At 36.7% G+C, this 10,182-nt stretch overlaps 1 non-coding gene and 1 pseudogene across 1 annotated transcript; both read left to right on the top strand.

Annotated features, from left to right (window-relative positions):
• Positions 1–363: 363 nt before the first annotated feature.
• On the top strand, positions 364–498 carry LOC122239981. The gene has a single exon (XR_006219366.1). It is a non-coding gene; the product is annotated as a small nucleolar RNA SNORA17 (small nucleolar RNA).
• Positions 499–4,899: 4,401 nt separating this feature from the next.
• Positions 4,900–9,812, top strand: LOC107180140 (annotated as a pseudogene).
• The last annotated feature ends 370 nt before the right edge of the window (positions 9,813–10,182 follow it).

Below are 10,182 nucleotides of genomic sequence, written 5' to 3'. Positions count from 1 at the left end.
TGAGATCCAAGATCTCAGTTCAGGTCTTGACCTCGGGTTGTGATTTCAAGCCCCACTTTTGGCCCCACGCTGGACACGACCCGGCCTGACTCAAGATGCTGCAGGTGCACCTCCTATGCTAGAAAGGCAGAGGGAGGAGGAATAAGGTGGCCTTCCTGCTGAGAGTTTGCCTGCTGGAAACTCAGTGCCTGGATGAGCATCCTGGGGTCTCAGATAAGTTAACACATTGGTGTTAGAATAAGTTCACCCTGAAGTATAAATGTTTTGCAGATTCAGGCCTTTCTGTGCAATATCCTAAGTCAGGGCCTGTTGATCCTTCATCCACAGGGAAATAAAACTTGAATTGTTCAATCTTCCAAATACACTGCACCAAGAGGCATCGCAGGTGTGGCTGCTTTTGTGTCACATTTGTGTCATTAGGTGACAGAAAGGAAAAGTGGCTTATCCAGGCCCAGTGTTCTGGCTGGTGAACATCTGAATGATTAATAGATTGACACTTGAAAAAAAATGTAGGAAGTGGAACACATCCATAACTACACCGCTTAATTCTTCCCTCCTCATTACCTGCGCACAACAATTCTTAGCTCATAGATGTCTTGGTCTTATTTATAATTATATTAATCAGTCTGGGTCTTTCAGTATTTTTTTCATTGTAATGGATTAGGAGCCCCATTGCCTAGCAGCTGGAGAAATACAGAAGTACAAGTTAAAAGCCATTGGAATTTTTAATCTAGTTGTCTATCCAAACTACTCAAGACAAAAAAAAAAAAGGTATTTTTCAAATATTGGTGAGAAAACAACTTAGAAAAACAACTCAGTTTAAGTTGCCTTAATATTTACTACTTTTTCTTCAAACAAGCAGTTGATGTAAAAAATAATAAAGTCAAATAAAAGAACAGAATTTAATTGCCCCCCTATTATTTCATAGAAGCCCATTTGAATTCAGGTGGTCAACACAAACAAAATTATGAGCAGTCTGCTGATCAGAGACCTCAGTGACACTAATCTATTGCTCAGTCTTGGAGAAGATCCAGGCCAACATTCAACAAGTCTACCTACTACTAAGTAAGTAAATTCCTTTTTGTGTAATAATTACTTAACTCCAAATTACAATTATTTTTGAGTCAGTGGTCTTAGAATGGCCCTTCCTAACATAATACAGAATTCTAATTTAAGAAATGAATGTCTATGTCTTTTTCCTAACATCCCCTGTGATATATACACATGTATCCCTTTTTAAGTTGGCAACAACTCATTTCCAGACATCGTTATTTAAACTTTACCTCCTTCCTCCCCCTTAAACATTAGTGAATAGTGTAAATCCAATAGGAATTGTTCTGAGACTTTTTTTTTAAGTTTATTTATTTTCAGAGAGACAGCATGAGCAGGGGAGGGGCAGAAAAAGAAGGAGAAAGAGGGAGAATCCCATGCAGGCTCCACATTGCCGGCACAGAGCCCAATGTGGGGCTTAAATCCATGGACCATGAGATCATGACCTGAGCCGAAGTGAAAGGCTTGACTGAGCACCCAGGCGCCCTCAGTCTTTTTTCTTTTCTTTTCTTTTCTTTCTTTCTTTTTTTTTTTTTTTTTTTTGAGAGAGAGAGAGAGAGGGAGAGAAACAGTGGGGGATGGGCAGAGAGAGAAGGGGAGACAGAGTCTGAAGTAGACTTCAGGCTCTGAGCTGTCAGCACAGAGCCCTACATGGGGCTCAAACCCACAAACCATGAGACAATGACCCAAGCCAAAGTCAAATGCTTAACCGACTGAGCTACCCAGATGCCTCCAAGTTTTGAGTCTTTTTGAGTTGTGTGCATGTGTTTTAACTCTCATACCTGAGCTTATGCTGTTGTGGGTTCTCTGCTTACTTCTACCAGGCACTTATTCAAGGTTTCATAATCACTCTCATACAGCGTGGCTGATCTATTGGCCAGCAAACATTCTAGTAAAAACCTTAGTCAGCTGTGGATGTTGACACGTGCTTTAGGATTATGATGTACAATATAATATGGTTCCCAAAGTGACTTGCTAATGTCCAGGATGATTGATTGATAAGTGATTAAAATCCCTGGTAAATCAGGGCACCTGAGTGGCTCAGTCAGTTGAGCATCCAACTCTTAATTTTGGCTCAGGTCATTATCCCTGGGTCATGGGATTGAGCCCTATGTCAAGCCCCACATCAAGCCCCTTGTCGAGCTCCACACTGAGCTTGGAGATTAAGATTCTCTCTCTCTCTCTCTCTCTCTCTCTCTCTCTCTCTCTCTCTCTCTCACATTCTCACTCTCTCTCTCTCAAAATAAAATAAAATATAAAATAAAATAAAATAATAAAATAATAAAATAAAATAAAAATCCCTGGTAAGTGAATATATTAATATAAGCAAGAGGTATTGCTCTCATCCTTTATCACAATTACATTTTTCTCAGTCCTTTAAAATTACTTCCCTCTGCCTGATTGGACCCACTTTAGGAAGATGATATATCTAAGTGCCCTTTGCTACATAAATGCTCATCTTAGGTGAAGTCTCTGAGACTTTTCACTCTTTTAGTTTTACCTAGGGATAAGTGAGCAAGATCTAATTAGGTAACTACTCCATTCTCCCTCAAAGAATAACAATCTTAAAACCTCTCTCAGTTGAACACATTGACCCACTTCTCTACCATGGTTTCTTCTTCCTTGGTGGAGCTGAAATTTAGGACTCATTTACTCCCTAGAATACCTACATAGAATGTACCAGACACAGGGATAGTGATTATGAAGTCTATACTTGGTAAATGCTTGGAACTTGTGTAGAGTCCCCCACCAGTCAGGACTAGTGAAATGCCTATTTAGCAAATGTTCTCTAACCAAGAGAAGAGAAGGAAATAAACAACAGAATGTGTTTGCAATACACTGCATCACAGCCACTTCTTCCTGATGAGCTAACGTGGGGTTGAGGTGAAGGTATATAACGCTGCTTCACTACATATTCAATGTTATTTTAGTGTAGTTGCCATAATTTAAAATGTTTGTATTCTCCAGACTGTCTAGAATGTTCACACAATGCAATAACTGGTTTATTTACTAGTTTACATGTGGTTTCCATTCCTTAAACATAACCATCTATACTTTAACGTAGTGATGTTTCTAGGCTATGTCTTGAGATACCACCTTCCTTTGCCTGATCTTTAGCCAAGCTGACTAGTGGATTCACATCACTGACACTATCCACATAGTTAATGTCAAGCCCAGCAATCCCATCCTTATGCCTCATTGTTTTTCTACATTAGCTTTCTAAACCCTAAGCATCCATCCTTAAACTGTGAAGAGAACATTTTAAAAATATACCTTTACCTGAGCATGTGGGTGGCTCATTCAGTTAAGTGTCAGACTCTTGACTGCAGCTCAGATCATGATCTCACAGTTCAGTTCATAAGTTCGAGACTTGCATCAGCCTCCATGCTGACAGTACAGAATCTGCTTGGGATTCTCTGTCTCCCTCTGTCTCTGCTCCTCCCCTGCTTACTCTCTCTATCTCTCTCTCTCTAAATAAATAAACATTTTTTAAAAATTAAAAAATATAAATATGTCTTTACTTTTGAACAAAAAATGAAATATGTTTTAAATAAGGTTTCTCTTTGTTTTTCTAAGAGTAGTAATCACCATTGAAAGAAAGATACTTAAGCATAAATTAATTTTAAATAAATTTTAAACAAATTAAAGTACATTTCTATATCTTATCTATTCAAAAACAAACAAGACTCCTCCCAAAAATATGTGGATATGTGTACACATAATTGTGTAATTGAATTAAAAGGAAACTGAAACAACCACCAAAAACGTGAACAGACTTGTGTGTGTGTGGTTAAACAAAAGTAACAAGAAAAGGCAGATAGAGACATATTATCATATTTCCTTCTCAGACCTCTAAAGCATTGCATTCTGATCAATAATACTTGATTTATGTAATACTTTGTAAGTGAAAATAAAAAGGTAGGCTTCCATTATTGTTTTGTTACCTAAAAGAATATTAATAATGTTGACTTTCACCCAATATAAACCCAGAACTTTGGTCATGTAACCACAGAAATTCTCGAGACTTCAAAATGTTTTTCTACCCTCCATTGAAACCCCACAAAACCAGCAATTCAAGGCTGGCTGTTCTGTCATATACACAGGTGGAGTATATCGGCAACCAGCTCATTTGTCTTGACTGGTCTTCTCTGACCACTCACCTAAGTCATCTGGCTCCTGAAGGGACTAGAAATAGCAATTTCGTTTTAAAATAATATAATTATTAAATTAAAAAGTTAGCCAAAGAAATGTTTTAAAACTGTGCTTGACTTCTATCAGTGGAACTTTTATAATTAATTGCACTGACCAGGTCTGTCTTTGATTTTAGCAAAAGGTACACTTTCAAGTGATTTTCTCAATTCAGAGGAACTCAGAAATTAAGAGGTCCCAAAGGAGCATAGATAGCTTGGGTAAGTGAAATTTTCCTACCCCAGAAGGTAGTCTCTACAATGAATATATACCTCACACTCTCACATGGATACTGGTCACAACAGAAAATGGATTATTTGTTTTGCTGCAATATGAGTTTATTTCAGATTCTAGTTAGAATATAGACAATACTTTATCCATGGGAAAAAATATGGTCAAATATGGGGTCTCTCTGATAGGAAGGTACAGTCTATACTCTCTAAATTTCTTAACTACTCCCTTAATTCCCTTACTCTATCACATTTAAGAAAATTTTACAATGTTTTAACACTATATTTCCATTAATACAAATTGGGATGGCTTGGAATTTTTGCAGTTTCCAGAAATATCAAGGGTTTCTTCTCCTAGCTACATTTGGGACTTCTGGACTCCATACAGCATCATAAAGAACACCTGCTATTCAGTCTGACAGCTCCCTAAATGCCCTGGTTGAGGAAGTATTTGGGTTCTCACAGCACCACAGTCATCAGGGGCTACAGTTTTTTCTGGATTATGTTCCAGGCACAGGTATGTAGGCATAAATAACAGAAATTTCCAAACATGGAAAAATGGACTGTTAATAATTTAGCTCAGGAAAAATCCTGATAGAAAATATGGAATGAAATCTCTCAAAAGTTGTAACAGTCAATAGTTACCATGAGAATGGAATTATGCTTTTGGAAATGAAGAGTAGGAAATGTGGAATGATACCAAAGAAGGAGAAAGCACTGGAGTCACAAACATTGGGTGTGCATCCCACTCCCCACCCCAGCCACACTATTTCTCTGTTCTGAGACTTCCAACAGGTTACAAATGGGGACCAACCTCAGGACCTATTTCATGGGGTTATTGTAGAGATTAAGTTAGACAATGTAGGTGAAAATATAGTGGGTATTCAGAGAGATAGAGAGAGCAGGCAGACACAGAAAGAAACAGGGAGACTTAGTTTTTACATGGCCCTAAAATTCATAGTTCAAAACAAAAAAATAGGTATTGTCTAATTTCCTTCCTTCCTTCCCTCTTTCCTTCCTTTTCTTTCTTTCTTTCTTTCTTTCTTTCTTTCTTTCTTTCTTTCTTTCTTCTTCCTTTTCTTTCTTTCCTTCCTTCCTTTCTTCCTTTTTCCTTCCCCCCCGCACCCCATCCTAAGTTTTGATTCTCTTTGGGGAGTTCTGCTTTAAGTCATTTGATTTTACTATTATACCCTTGGAATCAAGATTTAATTCTCCCACCTAGGACATGATTGAAAATAAATTATAACAGTGTTATTAATATGACTATTAATATAGTTAATTTAGTAGTAATATTTTGTCTTTTGTAATTCAACTAAAATAATGTTAACAACTTTTAAAGCAAGTATTAGGTGAGCAAGCAGGCATAGGCTTTTACTTCTTTAGTATAACCTACAGAACCTATTTTTTCATCTATAGTGTCCAAAAGTGATCAGAGTACATAGTAAAAATAAATTCAATAAATTCTTGTTGACCACACTAGAAAATTAGAAGGCCCTCCTATATCTAGTACTTTATAACTCTGTCCTTATTTTTATTGCTGGTATCTGGTAACTCTTGTGGATTTAAACAACATCAACAATTTTATAATAGACAACAGTGAGAATAACAGACTAAATTAGAGGAAACCAGAAGCAGTTAGTGCCAAGAAAAATAATAGAATTATTATGGATACAGAGAATACTTTTCATAGATCTACTGACCATTTATATTTCTTCTTATGTCAATTACCTCTTCATTGGACATGCAATCTTATGAAGAGTTTTATTATTTTTGATTCATAGAAATCATAGTTCTCAGCCAAACTGAACTTTTCTCCAAACCAACATTCTTTCCAGAAGCTAACTCCAAATAGACTATTAACCGTGTTCCTTTTGGGCATTTACCTTTTAACTCATCTTTTCAGCAATAAAATAAGTATGATTATTATCATGATTATGAAACAATGGTTAAAAGTGTTTATTACAGCTCTGAATTATATAGAAAAAGAAAAAATGAAAAAAATACTGTATAGCTGGTTTCCAGCTTTGATAGAGGACTGTGAACACCAGTCATCATAAACTAGTAGGGGCTGCTGGAGATAATTGATCCATTGTAGCAAAGCCCTTCAGATCAAGAAATTTTTGAAAGAGAGAAGGTCAGGGAACAATCAGAAGGATATGGGAAAAAAATAAGGAGAAAGGAAACTGAGAAGAGAGAAAAGGAAAAAGGGAAAGAGAGAGAAAGAATATGAATCTCTTGTCCAGTTTTATAGGTTTATTAGATCTTTAAAATAATTTACGCAGCAAAATGACTAGTTTAAAGGAAAACTTAAAGTTTCTCTAACTTGTTGATAAGAAATATAATTAATTTATATTTTCCATTTACCCTGGTATTACAAGAGATAGTTTGGAAAGAACTATCTGCCAAAGATTGTTAGAAAGAACAGATTTCAAAAATCATGGTTTCTCAGGCTAAAGCAAATGAGACTGAATGGAAATAGCTTCCTGTGGATATGTTGGAAATGATGGAATTTACCTAACTCTGAAACTCCCATTTGTAACACACACAAAAAAAACCTCTTTTCCTCAAGTAACTTGATGCATATCTCTCTCCCAGGGTTAATTATAAACTTTGGATTATTTTAGTCCACCCAGAGATTTCCAGATTTTAGTTTCTCAGAAGCCATCTTGTTTTGAATCAGAAACCTAACACCAGATTTTATATTCAATGGTCCCATACCACGTCTGGCAAAATGGCTTTAATACACATTTTAAAGTGCGATATTCAAAACTAAACCTTTCATGATGGCCGAGGTACACTTCAGGCTATAAGTAATTTCTTACAGGTTATATAAGCTTTGAATTTCATGAACAGAGAATATTTCTTCCTAGTGCTCATGATTTATCCTTTCTTTATGCCTAGAACATTTATTCTTTAACTGATTTTTAACTACCTTGTATTTGATTAGTTTATCTGCTCTTGTACTTAACTATGTTCATTAGTTAAAAAGTTTTGTCATTTTGTCAAAATAGTATTAATATCTCTTTTTAAAAATGATTGATTCAAAAAATGATTGATTCAAAAAATGATTGATTCATCTATTTATTCATTAAAAAATTAAGTCAGGGGTGTCTGGGTGGCTCAGTCAGTTAAGGGTATGACTCTTGATTTCAGCTCAGGTCATGATCTCATGGCTTGTGAGTTTGAGGCCCATGTCCGGCTCCACGCTGATAATGCAGGGTCTGCTTGAGATTCTGTCTCCTCCCTCTGTTCCTCCTCCGCTCTCTCTCTCTCAAAAATAAATAACTTTAAAAAATTAACCTTCAATAATGTATTAAATTGTGTCAGTTTTTCAAATTTATAAATAGAAACTATTTTTCTAACTTACAGCGCCTAAACAATGTCATTTTAAAAAATGTCACTATGGGGCGCCTGGGTGGCGCAGTCGGTTAAGCGTCCGACTTCAGCCAGGTCACGATCTCGCGGTCCGTGAGTTCGAGCCCCGCGTCAGGCTCTGGGGCTGACGGCTCGGAGCCTGGAGCCTGCTTCAGATTCTGTGTCTCCCTCTCTCTCTGCCCCTCCCCCGTTCATGCTCTGTCTCTCTCTGTCCCAAAAAAAAAAAAAAAAAAATGTCACTTTACCTCAGGTCTACAGTATTTATTGAATGATCATAATTCTTTTTTTCTAAAGATTTTTTTATTGTTAAGTAATCTCTACACCCAACATGGGGCTTGAACTTACAACCCCGAGATCAAGAGTCACCTGCTCTATCAACTGAGCCAGCCAGGAATCCCAAATTGATCATAATTCTTGATTCATAACATACTCTCACTATTTTTCCATGCCCATTTTGTGTTTGCTTGTTTATTTAATGATAAAATTACACTGATGGAAACATGACCTAATACAAGATCTAGATAATTGGTAACATACAACTGGTTATATGCTCATCCTTATGCCTACCTTTCACCTCCCTTCACTTAAGGTTACTTAGGTCTTACATCTTCTCTTTCTGTACAGAGTTTTATCATTTATATTTTTTCTGCAAAATATACATTATTTTTCCATTGCTCTTTACTTTATATAAATAGTACTGAGTGGATCCATTTTGGACTTTTTTTTCTTTCAGTATTATGTCTAAGATACGTCTATATCATTTTATAGCTGTAATTTGTTATAGTTCTGAATAATATTCCATTGTCTTGCTTATGGCAATTATTATAAATTTCTCTACATACACATACAAGAGTTTATCTTGGGTATAGAAATGGGAGTGAAATTGCTGAACCACAGAATTCATCAATATTGAGCTTTACAAGATAAACTTTTTTCCACACTGATTATATTAGTATAGACTTCCATCAGCAATGTAGAAGAAATCTTCTTGATTCACATACTGTTATTCAGAAAAATGAATTTCCTGTCTTTCCTTCAGGTGTATTTAGAACAAACTAGACAAAACTGAAGAAGTAAACCAGTCTGTGGTGGCTAAATTTATTATTTTGGGGCTTTGTAATTCATGGGAGCTCCAGGCCTTTCTCCTGGTGATATTTTCTTCACTTTATCTTATCACCATTTTGGGCAACATCTTCATCGTGTTCCTAATTATTGCTGACCTCATCTCCACTCTCCCATGTACTTTCTGTTAGCCAATCTTTCGTTTATTGACTTCTGCCTTTCCTCAGTCACTACCCCTAAAATGATCACAGACTTTCTCAAGGAAAACAAGACTGTCTCCTTTGAAGGCTGCATGTGTCAGGTTTTCTTTGGACATTCTTTGGAGAGGGTGAGATATTTCTGGTTGTGTCAATGGCCTATGACCGTTATGTGGCCATCTGCAAGCCACTCCATTATTCCAGCATCATGAACAGACAAATGTACATTGGGTTCGTGGTGACATCATGGATCATTGGCTTTGTGCATTCAATAAGCCAACTCACTGTGATTATAAAGCTGCCCTTCTGTGGGCCCAGGGAACTGGCTAGCTTTTTCTGTGATATTCCATTGGTGACCAAGCTAGCCTGCATAGACACCTATATCCTAGAAATGTGGATAAATGTTGACAGTGGGGTACTGGCAACCATTTGCTTCATTCTATTGCTAATCTCTTACTCATATTCTGTTTACCATCTGTCTTTGCTCTAAGGATGGGACATTCAAGGCTCTCTCCACCTGCACTGCCCACATCACAGTGGTAGTGCTCTTCTTTGGGCCTTGCATTTTTACTACCTGTGGCCACTCAGCATCACCTGGGTGGACAAATTTCTGGCTGTGTTTTATGCAGTCATCACACCTCTCCTAAATCCGGCCATTTACACTCTAAGGAACCAAGAAATCAAAAATGCCATTAAGAGATTATGTTAGCATATGGATTTCTATATTTCAGGGCCTCATGTTAACAGAATGTGTACTATAAGACCTCTAAATTAGCCATACCTGTCTTATTATTTGGTACTGGGAAGCATTCCCCAAGTCACATATGGAAACAGGTAACAGTTTTATGTCAATTCTATTTTATTCCATAATCACTTGCTAATCACTGAATACAAAATGATTTCCTGTCTGGAAAATTTGGCCAGTGTCTATGACTATGATGTTGGTTGTGGTCCAGAATAAGTTAAAATTAATAACAATGTTAATGTTATTTACTACTAGTCGTGTTGCTACTTCAGCACCTTATCTTAAAATTTCCTGTTAAGCTAAGCATTTCTTTGAGCAAAGCACTTGACATAGA

This window comes from Panthera tigris, chromosome B3 (assembly GCF_018350195.1).
Source record: "Panthera tigris isolate Pti1 chromosome B3, P.tigris_Pti1_mat1.1, whole genome shotgun sequence".
In the NCBI taxonomy this organism is placed as follows: Eukaryota; Metazoa; Chordata; class Mammalia; order Carnivora; family Felidae; genus Panthera; species Panthera tigris.
The sequence above is the reverse complement of the archived record's forward strand: the minus strand, read 5'-3'. Positions and strand labels throughout refer to the sequence as shown.